Source organism: Bufo gargarizans, chromosome 2 (assembly GCF_014858855.1).
Source record: "Bufo gargarizans isolate SCDJY-AF-19 chromosome 2, ASM1485885v1, whole genome shotgun sequence".
Taxonomy (NCBI): domain Eukaryota; kingdom Metazoa; phylum Chordata; class Amphibia; order Anura; family Bufonidae; genus Bufo; species Bufo gargarizans.
Window position 1 is genome coordinate 120,005,959 of NC_058081.1, and position 18,197 is coordinate 120,024,155.

Genomic DNA, 18,197 nt, shown 5'->3' on the forward strand with positions numbered 1-18,197 from the left:
TCCTGGCAAGAGAGAGGAGGAGTGGCCGGAGTGCGGGCGGCTCAGCTCCTACCGGAACCGCCTGGCCAGGCCCCATGCACGGGTTTATCCGCTCCCGAGCATTACCCTACATGACCCTGTATAATCGCCATGGACCGTTCGGCTCCCATTACACCCGCTAGAGCTCCTGACTGGTGACATGTCATTGCTGCCACAGGGCCAACAGAAAGATGGCACAAGTTTATTAGGAGCCATGCACCCCTGAAATGCCAGTCTCTAGTAATATAAAGATTCATGGTGGTCCCATGGGCAGCGCCTCTTCTAGAGGGCAACCCACTGGGGGTCAGTTACTAAGATGGCTTTTTACGTCGGTCTCAGGTGCCCCCCCTGTGTTGCAGTAGTATGCAGCGTCTGCCTCGTCAGAAATTAGGTGCATATCTGGCAGTCTGTGCACCTGTCTGGCTGGTGTCGTTTTTTTGTTTCAACGCCACCCCTATCCCGTCCATCTGCCATATTTGACGTAAAAACGCCCATGGGACAATACTTTGCTACTATTTTACGCCACACGACTTTTAATTAATGAGCGTTATCATCCTCCTACAACAGGAAACTGGCATAAAAAAGGTGCTAATCTCAGTTTTGTAACTGGCATAAATGGCATCATCCCCCCCCCCCCCCCCACCCCATATTCAGAAAGGGGAGCGTAGCATGGGTGGGGTCATCGGCCCTGTCAGATTTATCATCGTTTACTCCACAAGCTGGCATAGACTTCATACTGGACTCACAGATGGTGGATGATGCTTTTAGTTTATGGCGTATACTTCATCGTAAATTGAGCCCATCATCTAGTGGTCATCTAGTGGCGCGAGGGATATTTAGGTGTAGAAGTGGGGGTCATGATAAATCTCTCCCTTTGGGCTACCTGCACACCATGCGGATAAGGGCTCGGTCCACAATTTGCAGATCCGCAAAAACCGGATGCCGCCCATGTGCCTTTCGCAATTTGCGGAACGGAACAGGAGGCCCATTGTAGAAATGCCTATTCTTGTCAGCAAAACGGACAAGAATAGGACAGGACTCATAATTTTTGCGGGGCCACGAAACGGAGTAACGGATGCGGACAGCATATGAATGGTTCCGTATACAGACCGTATGCAGAATGCAGAAAACGGCCCGTATACGGAACGCAAAATAAGTTTGTGTGAAAGAGCCCTTATGCACGGTTTTCCTCTATGGCAGAGTAGTACAGTACCAGCAAAGTCAGTGAAATCTGCCAAATCTCATGTACACTTTGTTTTTTACACATGGAAATTGACCCGTTGTGGGAATTTTAAAATCCGCAAAGCCCCAATCTGTAACTTAGGTATCGTGGTTTTCTCCATAGACTTCCGTGGGTTGTTAACATAAACTTGCATTTTTTTAAATGTGATTTTGGTGCAGGTTTTCTACATGCAAAGCCGCACCGCAGGTAGCCTTGTGAACGCATCTCTGTCTAAGCCTTTGATTGGCTGGAGGGGAGCAGGTGACTATGCCTACCCTGGACCGGAAGATGGCGACACAGGAACCAGTGCGGAGCAGGTATGATCCTTTCAGTGAGGGAGACTAGTGTTGAGTGAACTTGTGTTTTCAAGTTCGACGTACAAGGTTTGGGTTATCTAACAATTCTGTTATGGATTCCGCTACCACGGACCATTAGTTATGGTCCGTGGTAGCGGAATCCATAACAGAATTCTTAGATAACCCAAACCTTGTACGCCGAACTTGAAAACACAAGTTCACTAAACACTAAGGCCCCTTTCACACGGGGGAGAATTTTGCACGGGTGCAATACGTGAGGTGAACGCATTGCACCCGCACTGAATCTGGACCCATTCACTTTAATGGGGCTGTGTACATGAGCGTTGCATGAAAATCGCAGCAAGCTCTATATTGTGCGTTTTTCACGCAACGCAGGCCACATAGAAGTGAATGGGGCTGCGTGAAAATTGCAAGCATTCAGCAAGCAAGTGCAGATGCGGTGCGATTTTCACTCATAGTTGCTAGGAGACGATCGGGATGGGGACCCGATCTTTATAATTTTCCCTTATAACATGGTTATAGGGGAAGATAATAGCATTCTTAATACAGAATGCTAAGTAAATTAGGGATGGAGGGGTTAAAAAAATTAAACTCACTTCATCCACTTGTTCGCGCAGCCCGGCTCGTCTTCTTTCTTCTTCTTTGAGGACCTGGGAGAAAAGGACCTTTGGTGATGTCACTGCGCTCATCACATGGTCCATCACCATGGTCATGGATCATGTAATGAGCTCAGTGACGTCACCAAAGGTCCTTTTCTCCCAGGTCCTCAAAGAAGAAAGAAGACGAGCCGGGCTGCGCGAACAAGTGGATGAAGTGAGTTTAATTTTTTTAACCCCTTCATCCCTAATTTACTTAGCATTCTGTATTAAGAATGATATTATTTTCCCTTATAACCATGTTATAAGGGAAAATATTAAAATCTACAGAATACCTAACCCAAACCTGAACTTCAGTGAAGAAGTCCGGGTTTGGGTCTGGGAACCCCATAAATTTTTTTCTCACGTGTGTGCAAAATGCATTGCACTCGCGCGGAAAAAAATGAAGAACGCAACGCAGTCGCATACAAAACTCACCCTACTCGCAGGCAAAATCGCACGATTTTCCCACGATGCGCTCGCATCCTAACCGGCCCTCACATGCGACGCCCGTGTAAATGAGGCCTAAGGGAGACCTGTTAGAAATCATGTATTCCCAGATTACCCCTTTAGGCCTCTTTCACGCAAACGATACGGATTGACTCAGGATGCAAGTTCAGTCAGTTTGGTCTGCATTTGCATTCAGTGTTTCCCCGTCGGTGTAATCAGTTTTGATGTGTTTTTCACGCGTGTGCAAAAAAAATGAAGGTTTACAAACATCTCATAGCAACCATCAGTAAAAAATGCATTGCATCCGCACTTGCTTGCGGATGCAATGCATTTTTTACTGAAGCCCCATTCACTTCTATGGGGCTCAGGGCTGCGTGAAAAACGCAGTATATGGCCTCATGCACACGGACGTTGTTTTGGTTCGCATCCTAGCCACAGTTTTTGCAGCTCGGATGCGGACCCATTCACTTTAATGGGGCTGCAAAAGATGCGGACAGCACACCGTGTGCTGTCCGCATCTGTTGCTCCGTTCCGTGGCCCAGCAAAAAAATCTAACCTTTCCTATTCTTGTCCGCGCTTTGCGAACAGGAATATGGAGTTATATTAAAGGCTGTCTGTGCCATTCCGCAAATTGCGGAACGCACACGGACGCCATCCGCAAAAAAAACATAACGGTCATGTGCATGTAGCCTATAGAACATGCTGCAATTCTCACTTAACACAGAAATGATGTGTGAAAAAACGCTCATGTGCACAGAGCCATTGAAATGAACAGGCCAGGATTCAGTGTGAGTGCTATGCGTTCACTCCAAGCATCGCATCCGCACGGAAAACTCGCTCCTGTGAAAGGGGCCTTAAGATCATTTTTGAAAAAGATAGTTAACTTGTAAGAAATATGAAAACAATAAATGTTGTATTTTACTAACTTTTAATCTTCTGCTCCATCCCCCAGGCTCCACTGCAGGTAGATTTTCACTTTATTGGAGAGTAAGTTCAGGTATAAAATTACATTATTATTATTTTTTTCATTTTTTTTAACCCTATTGTCTACATGGTTTACCTGCAGCACAACAAAGTCTACCAACTAACAAACTCAGCACTGCTGCATCTCTCCAACAGCCTAACCAGTCCATATAAACTGCTCCGTAATAGTGACCCAGTTGGCTGCTATGGTCAACACCTACAATTTTCTTTGCTTAATTTTTCTAAATAAATCCCATTGTGCTGTGGAATATAGCGGTGCTAGTCCTTGTAAACCGTTAACCCCCTTGGTGTCCCTGTGAACAGGAAACTCTACAGCTTCTTAGTGTCTTTTCTATGTTTGCTTTAGGTTCCTTCAGGAAATAATGGCCCAGATTTACTAATGCGCCTGTGCCACAAATCTGTGTAAAAAAGTGGCCGAAAAATATTCCCCAAAGTAAGCTGACCAATGGCCGCTATAGAGTCAGAAAAGTGTTTCTCCCTGCATCACATTTATCATCCAGCCTGAGCCCTTGTAATAAATCTGGTGTATGTCTGGACAGCCTGTCTAAACATATGCCATCTTTAGGATTCTAAAATCTGGACTAATGTTTTTAAAGGCAGTTGATAAAACCACAATATTTAAGCCATGTCCCCTCGCTTTCTGTTAGGGACAGTGGTCGTGGAACCACCATGCCAGCCAATGGATTTGGCTTAGGAAAAAACCTAAGGACGTTATCCTAGCTGCTCCCTGGTTTTCATCTTTTCACTCCTATACATGTAACGGGCAGTGGGTGTGATCCAATTGTGCCCCACTAACTAGTTTGACTTTGGGATAAACTTAAAGGGACACTGACAGGCCCAATAACCATAATTAGCTGTACATATCCATGCACAGGTCTTCTAATGTGCATTCAAAACATATAAGTATCCCCCCTGTCCACATTATGAATACAGTTAACTCACGTTTTATTACCTGAAGTAATCGCTGTTCTTTCTGCCCAAGGGGCGGGGTTTCAGCTTCTCTTGCGCCCAGCCAGCATCAGCCCAACGTAGAAAGCGCTTGGCACCCATAGATTTCTATTGGGCATGCGCCGGATCTCGGAAGGTCGGGGACTGCAGAAGCCGCCCAGCTAAGTGAATATTGATGAGCTGGGCGGCGCTTGAAAAACGGAGGTTGGGCTGATGCTGGCTGGGCGCAAGAGAAGCTGAAACCCCGCCCCTTGGGCAGAAAGAACAGCGATTAGTTCAGGTTATAAAACGTGAGTTAACTGTATTCATAATGTGGACAGGGGGGATACTTATATGTTTTGAATGCACATTAGAAGACCTGTGGATATGTACAGCTAATTATGGTTATTGGGCCTGTCAGTGTCCCTTTAAGCTCATTCTCCTAGCAGTTCCTTGGTATTCACCCTTTAACCCCTGTACAGGGATCTGGACTTCGCGGCAGAGAACCAACCAAGCCACTACCTCCTGGAGTAGTCCTGGTGTAGTTGACAGCTGACCCACAGGGTCCAGAGACACTGTTTCAAAGCACCAAGGACTGATGAAAAAGGCCTAGTCTGAACAAAGTCCAAGGGTGAAAATACAGAGATCAGGACTTAACTGCATGGGAAGCCACCAGGCAGCCTCCTCTCAGAGTCGTCTCTGTATTATTGTCAGCTGACCCATGAGAGTCACGTACACTGATGCAGAGCATCAAGAGGAAGACTGAATCGTATTTAAGGGCCAAGGTCAGGACAGGCGAGGTACTTGCTTAAATGGTAAAACAGTCCGAGGTGAAGACAGGCAGCGAAGGGTAAATATGGAGGTCAGGTAGAGGGGGGTCAGAATCCTGTAAACAGGCAGACAAGGTAAAGCACGCTATTACCCTACCTAGCAGACTAAAAACCTTATTGCTCAGGCACTATTACACAGGGGAAGGGTCCTTAAAGGGACACTGACAGGCCCAATTAGCATATTTAGGTATATATATGTCAGTACAGGTCTTCTAAAGTCTATTAAAATCATCTAAGTAGCCCACCTGTCCACCTTATAAATACCGAAATATAAAGTTTTATAACCTGCTTGTCCGGTAACCAATCTGCCCAAGGGGCGGCGTTTCATGTCAAAATGCGCCCAGCCAGCCGCTCCCAACTTCTGTTCTGAAGCCCCGCCCAGCTCATCAATATTCACTTTGCTGGGCGGCGGCTACAACTCTCCCGACTCACGATCCTGCGCATGGCCCATTCAATCCTCTGGGCACGTCCTCCGTCCAATCTTCAGCGCATGCGCCCGGCCGGGGTCACATCGCGTCTGCGTACAGAGCGCTGCAGCCTCTGCTTTAGGCCTCATGCACACGACCGTTGTGTGCATCCGTGGCCGTTGTGCCATTTTCCGTTTTTTTTCACTGACCCATTGACTTTCAATGGGTCAGTGGAAAAATCGGAAAATGCACCGTTTGGCAGCCGCATCCGTGATCCGTGTTTCCTGGCCTGTGAAAAAAATATGACCTGTCCTATTTTTTTCACAGCCAACGGTTCACGGACCCATTCAAGTCAATGGGTCCGTGAAAAATCACAGATGCACACAAGATTGTCATCCGTGTCCGTGATCCGTGTCCGTTTTTTACTATCATTTCAATGGCAAACTTGACTTAGATTTTTTTTTCATTTTTCATGTCCGTGGATCCTCTAAAAAACAAGGAAGACCCACGGACTAAAAAACGGTCACGGATCACGGACCTACGGACCCCGTTTTTGCGGACCTTAAAAAAAAAACGGTCGTGTGCATGAGGCCTTATGCGCATGCGCCGGGCACTTGAGTCAGGAGAGTTGTAGCCGCCACCCAGCTAAGTGAATATTGATGAGCTGGGCGGGGCTTCAGAACGGCAGTTGGGAGCGGCTGGCTGGGCGCATTTTGACATGAAACGCCGCCCCTTGGGCAGATTGGTGAGGAGACAGGCAGGTTATAAAACTTTATATTTCGGTATTTATAAGGTGGACAGGGGGGCTACTTAGATGATTTTAATAGACTTTAGAAGACCTGTACTGACATATATATACCTAAATATGCTAATTGGGCCTGTCAGTGTCCCTTTAAGTATCCCAGGGTTGCCAATCATTGGCTGGTGAAGAATTGTGTGCATGTACGCTGGCCCTTTAAGAGCTGGAGAGGCAGAGGTCGCAGCCTGCAGAGACAGCAAGCCTGGCAGCTGGACCCACTAGGACAGTGATGGCTAACCTCCGGCACTTCAGAGATTTATTGATCCATCTGTAAGTGCACGAGATGTGTAAAGTGCAATGTGGCAAGCTACGCAGTCAAATACTGTACTTACCTTACCCGTATACAGGCCCTCCATGTCTAAAGACAGAAGTATACAATGCCACTCACTTTAATGGGAGGTGAGCTGCAGTAGACCGGCATGGCCTCTACACAGTGAACAGAGCCTTCTGCTTCTGACTCCATGCCTCACGTTTTATTCTGTCGTCTGTGACTGATGCAAACAGCTGTTCAGTGGAGGTGCTGGGCATCAGATTCTCCACCAATCTGATTTTGACAACATATCCCGAAGGTAGGTCATCAAGTATCTAGAACAGGCATCCTCAAACTGCGGCCCTCCAGCTGTTGCAAAACTACAACTCCCAGCATGCCCGAACAGACTTCCTATGTCCGAACAGCCCCCCCATGAAAAATCATGGGAGCTGTTTGGTTGCTGTGGCACCCAGGAGCCATAGTAAAGCTCCTGTTAAGCCCTACAGATTCTATTTTGCCATAAACTTCAGTAGTAAACTATTACAGTCTTTAGTATATGCGATCTAATGATTGCATGTTCAAATCCCCTAAGAAACTAAAAAATAAAGTTTCAAAAAATATAATCATAAAACAAAAAGAATGGAAATTCTAATCACCATATTTTTCCTATTTTACATATAAAAGTAAATAAGCAAAACAATTAAATAAAAATGAACATCATATTAACCTTGTAAGGACTTTGCTAAAATTTTTTCTTCTTCCCTGCCCTGACTTTTTAAATTTTCAGTTCACATAGCCATATGAGGGTTTATATTTTTTTGTGCAACAAGTTGTATCTTTAATGGCACAATTTTATTTACTGTATCTTTATGGGGTGTACTGTATGTACTGTATTTTTTATGTGGTAAAATTGAAATAAAAATTCACAATTATACCATGGATTTTTGGGTTTTGGTACTATGGCTCATTCAGATGACCATATGGCTGTGGTACGGTCTGCAATACACGGGCACCGGCCATGTAAACTCTCTGCTGCGGATTGAATGGGTCCACAATTGGCAAAATACAGCAAAAGATTGGATATGTAGCGGAGGCACGGATCAGAAATATCCTGAATCGCTTCCACGGGCTTTGCGGTCCTTGCTTTTGCACTGCAAAAGATAAGACATGTCCTATCGTTTGCCATGTTTTGCGGATTGTTAAGTCAATGGGTCTGCACCACAATACAGGAGTCACACGGTCTTAATAAGGCCCTGCGCTGGCGGTGGAGTTATGTAGAGGTTCCGGTCTCTACATAACTTTGGCGGATCCGCCGCTGCTACCTTAATGTATGACAGCTTCCTAGCTGCCTTACATTTAGACCATTTTCTACGCTTAAACCATTACCAAACCACGCCCCCTTTTTAGACCTGGCAGTGAGCAGGGAAAAGTCGAGATTGCGGCGCAAACCAGTTTTGCATTGCAATCTGCACCAGAAATAAACTTAAAATAGGCGTATTTTTTTTGTACTTATTCATTTTTGTATGTAAAATGTTTATGATCCTCTGATAGAATGCTAAGGGATGTTTACTGGCTGCATGTCAAGCCCTGCCAGAGGCATGGCTTAGTAGGCAACTTACTATGATAGATCTGGGAATAACAACTTTGGGAGTGGCCTCATCTCCTGAGCCTGCTCAATATATTCCATATATGCAAATCTTGTACATGTACAACATTTTGTGTTATGGGATTTTAAATGGGTTGTCCACCTTTTAGACACTGATAACCTATCCTCCAGATAAGTCATCAATATCAGATTGTGTGGTGTCCAACACCCTCATCAATCAACTGTATTTGCCATTCGCCACTGATGGAAACAAGACAGTGGACAGAAGAAGGATCTGACCACTGTGTATTGACCTTGCTGACGTACTGCTGGACACCGGCACAGCAACTACACTGAAGAACACCGGCACAGCAACTGCACAGTGGATGGATCCTGCAGCTACCGGGTCCATCTACTGTGTTTTTATCTGGCAGCTTCCGCGAAAAAACTGATGTGAGGAGTGGCAGGTGTTAGGTCATCAGTAACTAAAAGGTGGACAACCCCTTTAAGGCTTCAGCGGAGAATGGAGGCGGAAGCCACAAACCGAGACATACTGTAGCAGAGAAGAATATTTCCACAGCAGCAGAAGTAGTGATGCAAGGATCCTGTCAAACCGATTTCACAGACACTAACCTCAAAATGCAGTTTTATTCTTTGACTGTATATCCATGTTTACAGCTTCCTTATGTGAAGCCGATGCAGTGTGTTGTAAATTCCTGTATTGCCATATTAAAATAACTTGCAACATGCTAATTTCATACCTCCCAATCCATTCACAAGATGTTTTTGGTGTCATTTTTCATGCAGAATCTGCGACGAAAAAAGGCCTCTAAAAAACTCCCATTCATTTCAATGGAAAACAGCATGGAGAAAAGAAGCAGCGTGCTATATTTTGGCAGTGAATCCGCACTAATTCTCCCATTGAAATTAATAGGAAGCTGAAAAATATTCACCAAAAACTGCACCCAAAACCCATATTCCGCACACCCTAAGTCCACTTTCACATAAGCGTATTTGCAATCTGTATATGTCTGTAAAGAATAATTCAAGGCAACTGGACGTACTGTAGATTTCTTGAAAACGTTTCACTCGTTCTTCCAACAAGCTTTCTCAATTCTGAGTGATGTACAAGAATTCTGGGAATAAATATGTAACTGAATCCATAATATTCCCAGAATTTTTGTACAATCACTCAGAATTGAGAAAGCTCTTTGGAAGAACGAGTGAAACGTTTTCAAGAAATCTACAGTACGTCACGTTGCCTTGAATTATTATTTACAGATATACCATGACCTGGATAAATGAGAACCTTCACAGACAATCTGTATATGGGCTGTTTTTTATGTACTGCAATCAGCTGCTAATGTTATGAATAGAGCTGTTTACATGGTCGTATCATTCAGTATTTGAAATCCACAGCTACCCTTCCATACCACACCCAGTCCCCACCCAAGCACAATAAATCATACCCCTCATAGGATGGTATGGCAATGGGTTCATTTTAGCACCCCATAATACTGTGGATATTAGGCTGGGGAGACCTATCCCGTTGTAAGGGGACAAAATGAGACAGTTCTCTACACTATTTGTATTGTAGGGGGACCCATGGACATACCTCTACCACCCTGTTTGTGAAGAAATGTCTCCATCGAATTACAGATTACTCATGTCCTTACCTTCTAGAAATATATTCTGTCCTTAGTCATACCACCGGTCCCAAAAGATTGCAATGACAATTTAATGTTCCTTTATTAAAAAAAATTTGTAATGCAACTTCTCAGGTGTGGCAAAACTACAAATCCCAGCCTGAGACTGTCATGGCATGCTGTGAGATGTAGTTTTGCAACAGATTGGGTGAGATTGGACCCTCTGGTGGGCCTAGTTTCTTAAGCCATAGTGGGCCTCACACATCCAGGAGACAAATCCCACATGGAGCTAATCACTTCCCACTAGGATCTATTTCTTAGATTCAAAACATATTACATTGTATTGATGATATGGGGGTTGGGCTCCAAGAATTATTTTCTCTTCAACACTGGCAACAGATATTGAAAAACTCCTAGCATGAGGTTGTCATGGTATGCAGCAATTTGTGGTTTTGCAACAGTTGGAGACTTTCAGGTTGAAGATAACTGCAAGGAAACCTAGCAAATAATTTGTTCGCCAGAAGAGACTAAACTTGCCAAACAAGATAATCTGGAATTAGTTTAGTTATGGCCCTTAGCCTGCCACATGGTTGTGTATGTAAGGCACAAGTGGATGTGACGGGCTCCTGGATGGTTGTGCAGATCAAGGGTGCAGTGGGCGTGATCCAGCTGACAGTGATCATCTCCTCCCCTGTCATCCTGGTCCCTACCACTGTGCATTGATAACAGAGGACTGCGTTGTCTGTGGAGCCTGGTGATGGACAAGATTTAGATTCTGTGCAAACCCAGCATCCTTGGGTTTGCTTTTGCCTCCAGGAATCAGCTGTAATCTGTGAAGGAACACAGGAGCAAGCCTTCGATTCTAGTACCACCGTCACAGTGAAATTAGGCATTGCCTAGTACTCTGAAAATAAATGAGTCTTTCATGGATTATATATTTGTTTTGCGTCCTCCAAAGCCAGATACTGTGTCTAAATCTGCTAACCTTTGTTCATCCATGACAGTTACAGATATAGACAGTGTCGGACTGGAGTACCCTGGGCCCTCCAGAGGAATTATATTAATTAATTGGAGGCCCAACCCCCCATGTCATTAATAAAGTCTAATAGCTTTTAATTTAAAGAAACATACCCTAGTGGCAATTGATTGACTCTGAAGGCAGCTCCATAATGTTTTATTTTCCCTGGCCCTTTGGGGCTCACTATGCGGGCGTCAGAGGACCCATTGGTACTCTGCTGGGCCTGGCTGAGGCTGGATGTAGAAGAACTAATTACATCAACTCCTCGGAAATAATGGGTACATTTAGTGAATAACAAAGTTTCCCATTGTAATGATTCTTTGGGAAGTCATTTTTTGCCTAAGCAGAAGTCCAATTATTTATTTAATTTATTTCCATTTGCTATTATAGTGCTAACATTTCACAGTTCTACAGTTGTTTTTTTATCACACATTGTTCCTATTGGGACATGTGATAAAAGGTCATCTGTCAGCATGATTAACAACCATTTCCCAACCACCCATTGACGATAAACGCGTCAGGCGGTCGGGTTTATCTCTAATCGGACATTTTAGAACGTCTTTTCAGAGATGGCAGCTGGGCGCTAATCGTGAAGCTGCCGAGTGGGGGGCCAGCTGTCAGTGACAACAGGGCAACCCAGGGAGAAGGCAGGGACTTGTGCCTGGGTGTCCCTGCCTTCTAGATCACGCTGAACAAGCGCTGTGTATACAGATCATGAAGTAATGTGCTGCTTCCTGTCCTGTCCCGGCATGGTGGTCATGTGACCGCCAAGGTCAGAGGAGTGCAGGAGCTGTCGAATCTTCCATAGACCACGATCAGCCCTGCACTGAGGCTGTACAGTGCTGTATTCTGCTGTACAGCCTCTCTGGGGGGTGTATTTCCCCTGTAACGGGCTACTATGTCAGCCCCAGTTACAGGAAAAATCAATAGTGAAAAAAGAAAAAGTGAAGTTAAATGTCCCCCCAGAGGTCTTGTATGAACTTATGGGGGACACAAAGTGTAAAATAAAATATAAAAATAATAGTGTTTCACATGTAAACATTTTTTTTTAACCCAAATAGGCCATTTAAAAAATGTTATAAATAGAAGATAAAATAGACCTATTTCGTATCATCGCGTCCGTAACGACAGGCTCTATAAAAATATCACATCATTTACCCCATCAGGTGAACACCGTAAAAAAATAATAATAATTCTTATGTCAAAAAATATTTTTTGTTACCTCACCTGCCAAAAAACATTGTTAATCGATCATAAAGACATATGTACCCCAAAAGTAAAAGATATGGCTCTAAGAACATTGCAGCACAAAAACATGATTTTTTTTCTAAAAATGCTCTTATTGTGTAAAATGTAAAAAAAAAAAAAAAATAGATCTATTTGATATTGCCACATCTGTAAAAACTGGTTCTACAAAAATATCACATGATCCACCCCATCAAGTGAAGAGCGTAAAAAAAAAAAAAAATTACGCCAAAACTGCTTTTTTTAGTCACCTCACCTCCCAAAAAACATAATATCAATCAAAAAGTCGTATGTACCCCGAAATGGTAGCAATAAAAAAGTCACCTCATTCCGCAAAAAAAACAAGCCTCCACACAACACCATACCCATAAAAATAAAATGTCTCTAAGGCCTCATGCACATGACCGTTGTTTTGGTCCGCATCCTAGCCGCAGTTTTTGCGGCTTGGATGCGGACCCATTCACTTCAATGGGGCCGCAAAAGATGCCTACAGCACTCGGTGTGCTGTCCGCATCCGTTGCTCCGTTCCGTGGTCCGCAAAAAATATATATCATGTCTTATTCTTGTCTGTTTTGCGGACAAGAATAGGCAGTTATTTCAATGCTGTCCGTGCTGTTCCGCAGATTGCGGATCCACAATTTGAGGACTGCAAAACACACAACGGTCGTGTGCATGAGGCTTAACCCCTTAGGGACCCATGACGTATCGGTACGGCATGATTCCCGAATCCTTAAGGACCCATGACGTACCGGTACGTCATGGCTTTAATTCGCGATTCCGGCGCCGCGGGGGTTAATCGGAACGGGATGCCGGCTGAAATCATTCAGCCGGCATCCCGTAACAACGCAAGGGGGGGTCATTTGACCCCCCCCCCCCCCCCCGTATAGACGATCGCAGAAAACCGCAGGTCCATTCAGACCTGCGGTTTTCTGCGTTTCCGGTCCATTCGGGTGTCCTGTGACCCGATGAACCGGAAAAAGACTGCGATCGGTGGCGTAATTTTACACCACCAATCGCAGTCCGAGGATTTGAGGAGGCGGTGCTGGCCCTGGTGCTGAACACTGCTGTCCAGGGTGCTGATTGGTGCAGGGGAGAGAGGCGCGAGATTCAAACTTCCTGCGCTCCTCTCTCCCCTCCTCTTCCTGTCCAGCACCCTGACCGTGCAGCATCGTCCAGCACCAGCTCCTGTGTCCCCCTAATCGGCATCCATCACCCTCCTGCACCCATCGTCACCCAGGTAGGTTAGGGTCAGTGAGGGAGAGGCACCATTAGGAAGGGAAAGAAGGGAAAAGTTAGTTAGGAAAAAAAAAAAAGAACTTTTACACAAAACTTTTTTGATCCATCTATCAGACCCCAGACCCCCCCCCCCCCCCCTGCCACTTGCCCCCCCCCCCCTACCAGCCAGTAACCCACTGGTGAATTTGATGGTGGAGCAGACGAATCTGTACGCCCAACAGTTCGTCGCTCAAAACCCAGGCTCATTTTTGGCTAGACCCTGTGGCTGGACGCCGGTCAGTGCAGCTGAAATGAGGACATTTTGGGGCCTCGTGCTGCATATGGGTCTAGTCCAAAAACCCAGTGTCAGGCAATACTGGAGTGGGGACGTCCTATACCAGACCCCACTGTACAGTATGGCCATGACACGTCCCCGGTTTGAGGCCATCCGGAAATGTCAGCATTATTCCGATAATGCAGCATGTCCACCCCGAGGTGATCCTGCCTATGACCGGCTGTATAAGATACGGCCGGTCATCGATCACTTTGGGGCCAAATTTGAACAGGCCTACGTACCTGGAAGGGAGGTCGCGGTTGATGAGTCTCTCGTTGCGTTCAAGGGGAGACTCAGTTTCCGCCAATACATTCCCACAAAGCGGGCGAGTTATGGCGTGAAGCTATACAAAATTTGTGAGAGTACCACAGGGTACACTTACAAATTTCGTGTATACGAGGGGTGAGATTCTCGTATTCAACCCCCAGAATGTCCCCCCACTCTGGGTGTTAGCGGGAAACTCGTGTGGGACCTTATGCACCCACTGCTGGATAAGGGTTACCACTTGTACGTGGATAACTTTTATACCAGCATTCCCTTGTTCAGGTCCCTTGCCGCCAGATCCACGTTCGCTTGTGGGACCGTGCGGAAAAATCAGCGCGGCCTCCCTGCCCACCCCCTCCAGGTACCTATCCCCAGGGGTGAGACCCGTGCACTTACCAGTGGAAACCTGTTGCTGGTCAGGTATAAGGACAAGAGGGATGTCCTTATGCTGTCCACAATCCACGGTAACAGCACCACCCCAGTCTCTGTGCGAGGTACCACGGCAACGGTCCTCAAGCCCGATTGTATCGTCGACTACAATCGGTATATGGGAGGAGTTGATCTCTCTGATCAAGTCCTCACGCCATATAATGCCATGCGCAAAACCCGGGCATGGATACAAAAAAGTTGCGGTCTACTTGGTGCAGGTTGCCATGTACAACTCTTTTGTACTATCCCGAAGCGCTGGCAGCACAGGGACATTCCTCCAATTCTATGAGGCAGTCCTCAAAGACCTGATCTTTTCGGACCGGGAAAGAGCAGGCCGGAGTACCTCGGGAACTGGAGGCGCCCGGATCGTCCCTGGCCAACACTTTCCAGGTGTGGTCCCCCATACTGGAAAGAAGGGACGAACCCAAAAAAGATGCAGAGTGTGTCACAAGAGGGGGATACGGAAGGACACCACCACTCAATGTGACACGTGCCCCGATCATCCGGGCCTCTGCGTTATCGATTGCTTCAGGGAGTATCACACTTCCATGGAGTACAAATTTTTATAATCCCCAACAGTCCACTAGAGAACATAAAACACTATGGCTCTTAGACTTTGGAGACACAGAAACAATTTTTTTTTTCCCCAAAAAAATATTAGTTTTAGAGCAGGCATCCTCAAACTGCGGCCCTCCAGATGTTGTAAAACTATAACTCCCAGCATGCCCAGACAACCTACAGCCATCAGCAGGGCATGGTGGGAATTGTAGTTTTACAACATCTGGAGGGCCGCAGTTTTTAGGATGCCTGCTTAGTGTCTCCAAAGTCTGAGAGCCATACATATTGGGCATCGTCGCGTGCGTAAAAGTCGTCGCTATAAAAATAACATTTGACCAAACGCCTCGAATGAACGGTGTTAAAAATATAAAACAAAAACGGTGCCAAAACACCCATTTTTGGGCAAAATTTCAATTTGAATCCCTTTTGCCGGTAATAAAGCAAGGGTTAACAGCCAAACAAAACTCAATATTTATGGCCCTGATTCTGTAGTTTGCAGAAACACCCCATATGTGGTCGTAAATGGCTATATAGCCGCACGGCAGGGCATAGAACGAAGGGAACTCCATACGGTTTCTGGAAGGCAGATTTTGATGGACAGTTTTTTTTTTGACACCATGTCCCATTAGAAGCCCCCCTGATGTAGCCTAGACTAGAAACTCCAAAAAAGTGACCCCCATCTAAGAAACTACACCCCTCAAGGTATTCAAAAGTTACTTTACAAACTATGTTAACCCTTTAGGTGTTCCACAAAACTTAATAGCGAATGTAGAAACATTTTTAGAATTAAATTTTTTTGTTACATTGCCTCAAAAAAGAGCAATATAGAGCAACCAAAAATCATATTTACCCCTAAAATAGTCCCAAAACAACAACCACCTTATCCCGTAGTTTCCTAGATGGGGTCACTTTTATGGAGTTTCTACTCTAGGGGTGCATCAGGGGGGCTTGAAAGGGTACATGGTGTAAATAAACCAGTCCAGCAAAATCTGCCTTCCAAAAACCATATGACGTTCCCCTCCTTCTATGTCCTGCCGTTTGGCCAAACAGTAGTTTACAACCACATATGGGGTGTTTCTGCAAACTACAGAATCAGGGCAACCCATTTTGAGTTTTGTTTGGCAGTTAACCCTTGTTTTACTCCTGGAAAAAATTGATTATATTGGAAAATTTTCCAAAAAATAGAAATTTCTAAATTGTTTCTCCATCTGCCATTAACTCTTGTGGAACACCTAAAGGGTTAACAAAGTTTGTAAACCCAGTTTTGAATACCTTGAGGGGTGTACTTTCTTAGATGGAGTCACTTTTTTGAAATTTCTATTCTAGGGGTGCAACAGGGGGCTTCAAATGGGACATGGTATAAACAAAACCAGTCCTGCAAAATCTGCCTTCCAAAACCCATATGGTGTTCCCCTCCTTCTATGTCCTGCCGTTTGGCCAAACAGTAGTTTACGACCACATATGGGGTGTTTCTGCAAACAACAGAATCAGGGCAACCCATTTTGAGTTTTGTTTGGTAGTTAACCCTTGTTTTACTCCTGGAAAAAATTGATTATATTGGAAAATTTTCCAAAAAATAGAAATTTCTAAATTGTTTCTCCATCTGCCATTAACTCTTGTGGAACACCTAAAGGGTTAACAAAGTTTGTAAACCCAGTTTTGAATACCTTGAGGGGTGTACATTCTTTTTTTTTTTTTTTTTTTTTTTTCTTTTAATAAACTTTATTTTATTTATAATACAAAGAATAAATATCAATATAGCCTTAATAGTGTTATAAATCCTAAAGTCCGTAAATTTCTAATTTGTAAGCATAATTAGTACCGATTGCATACAAATAACCATACTTATGGAAATAAAACAAATCAAATGGAGATCTCGCTTGCTAAGAGGGGAGCGGGACTCGCAGCCACACAAAGCATCTAACTTAGCATGTTAATATCCAGAAAAAGGCAAAGGTCGGGGACCCACGGTCCGGGCAGCCACCGGGGAGCGAGCACGCGCCCCGCGCGTCCTTTCCCGAATATGGGTAGAGAGAGCGGCGGGATTAACGATCTTAAATCCATTCACCTGATACTCACATTGACCATACATAGCGGGCTTATAGCGATCTTTAATCGCAGACATTTCTTAAAGCAACCTGGGGGGGTCCAGCAGTCTTCTGTCACAGTGGAGAAAAAAAGAAACAGAAAGCCACAGCATATTTTACTGCCTCTTCCCCATATATAGTTAAGATTGAAAATTTGTGCCCAGCTCATCCATACCTCACATACAGTCACACCGGTATCTCAGGTGCGAGGGGGCTCAAACAAGTATCACTCACCGGCATTTAGAGAAAATGTGGGCAGAAACACCACCAAAAACCGGCTCTGTCCCCTAATTGCACCCATACCACATATATCGTATCGCTGCCTACAGTCCAACCATATATCGAAAAGAAAGAGCCGCATTTCAGGGCGCACCCGGTCGGAATAAAAACCCGATAGTCCCAAACCCCGGGTCCCCGCCCATAAACGCGGAGTGCCTTGTTTTAACGAGAACTTTATCCCTTATACAGTGCCTGAGAGTCCCGCCGTCCTCCAGCGTTCTAGAGATGCTCCAATATTCAGATGCGATTTCACATCCTTTCCCAATTGCACTACATAAAGAAAAACCGGACTAATAAGATCATTCCCACCCACCCCCCCCCCCCACCCCCCCAACTTGCAGGAAAGGGAAAAAAAAAAAAAAAAAAAACAAACAATTCCAAATTAATTATTTACCCGTGCCCCAATCTTCCCACAATTTACACCACTTTAGATAGGATCCTCTTTGTTTATACAAAATCCTCTCATAAATCTTCACTTTCTCGACCAGGGCCAACCAGTTGCTGCAATCTGGAGCAGAGGAGCAAAACCATAGTCTAGAGACCAAAAGCCTGGCCAAGAATATAACCTTAATCAGTAGTTGGCGTTTTATGGGCTGGTAATCAACCTCCGATAGGTCTCCCAGGACCCATATCCTGGGGGACAAAGGAACAACAATGTTAAGTTTACGAGCCAAGGTATTTTGGACCGATCTCCAATA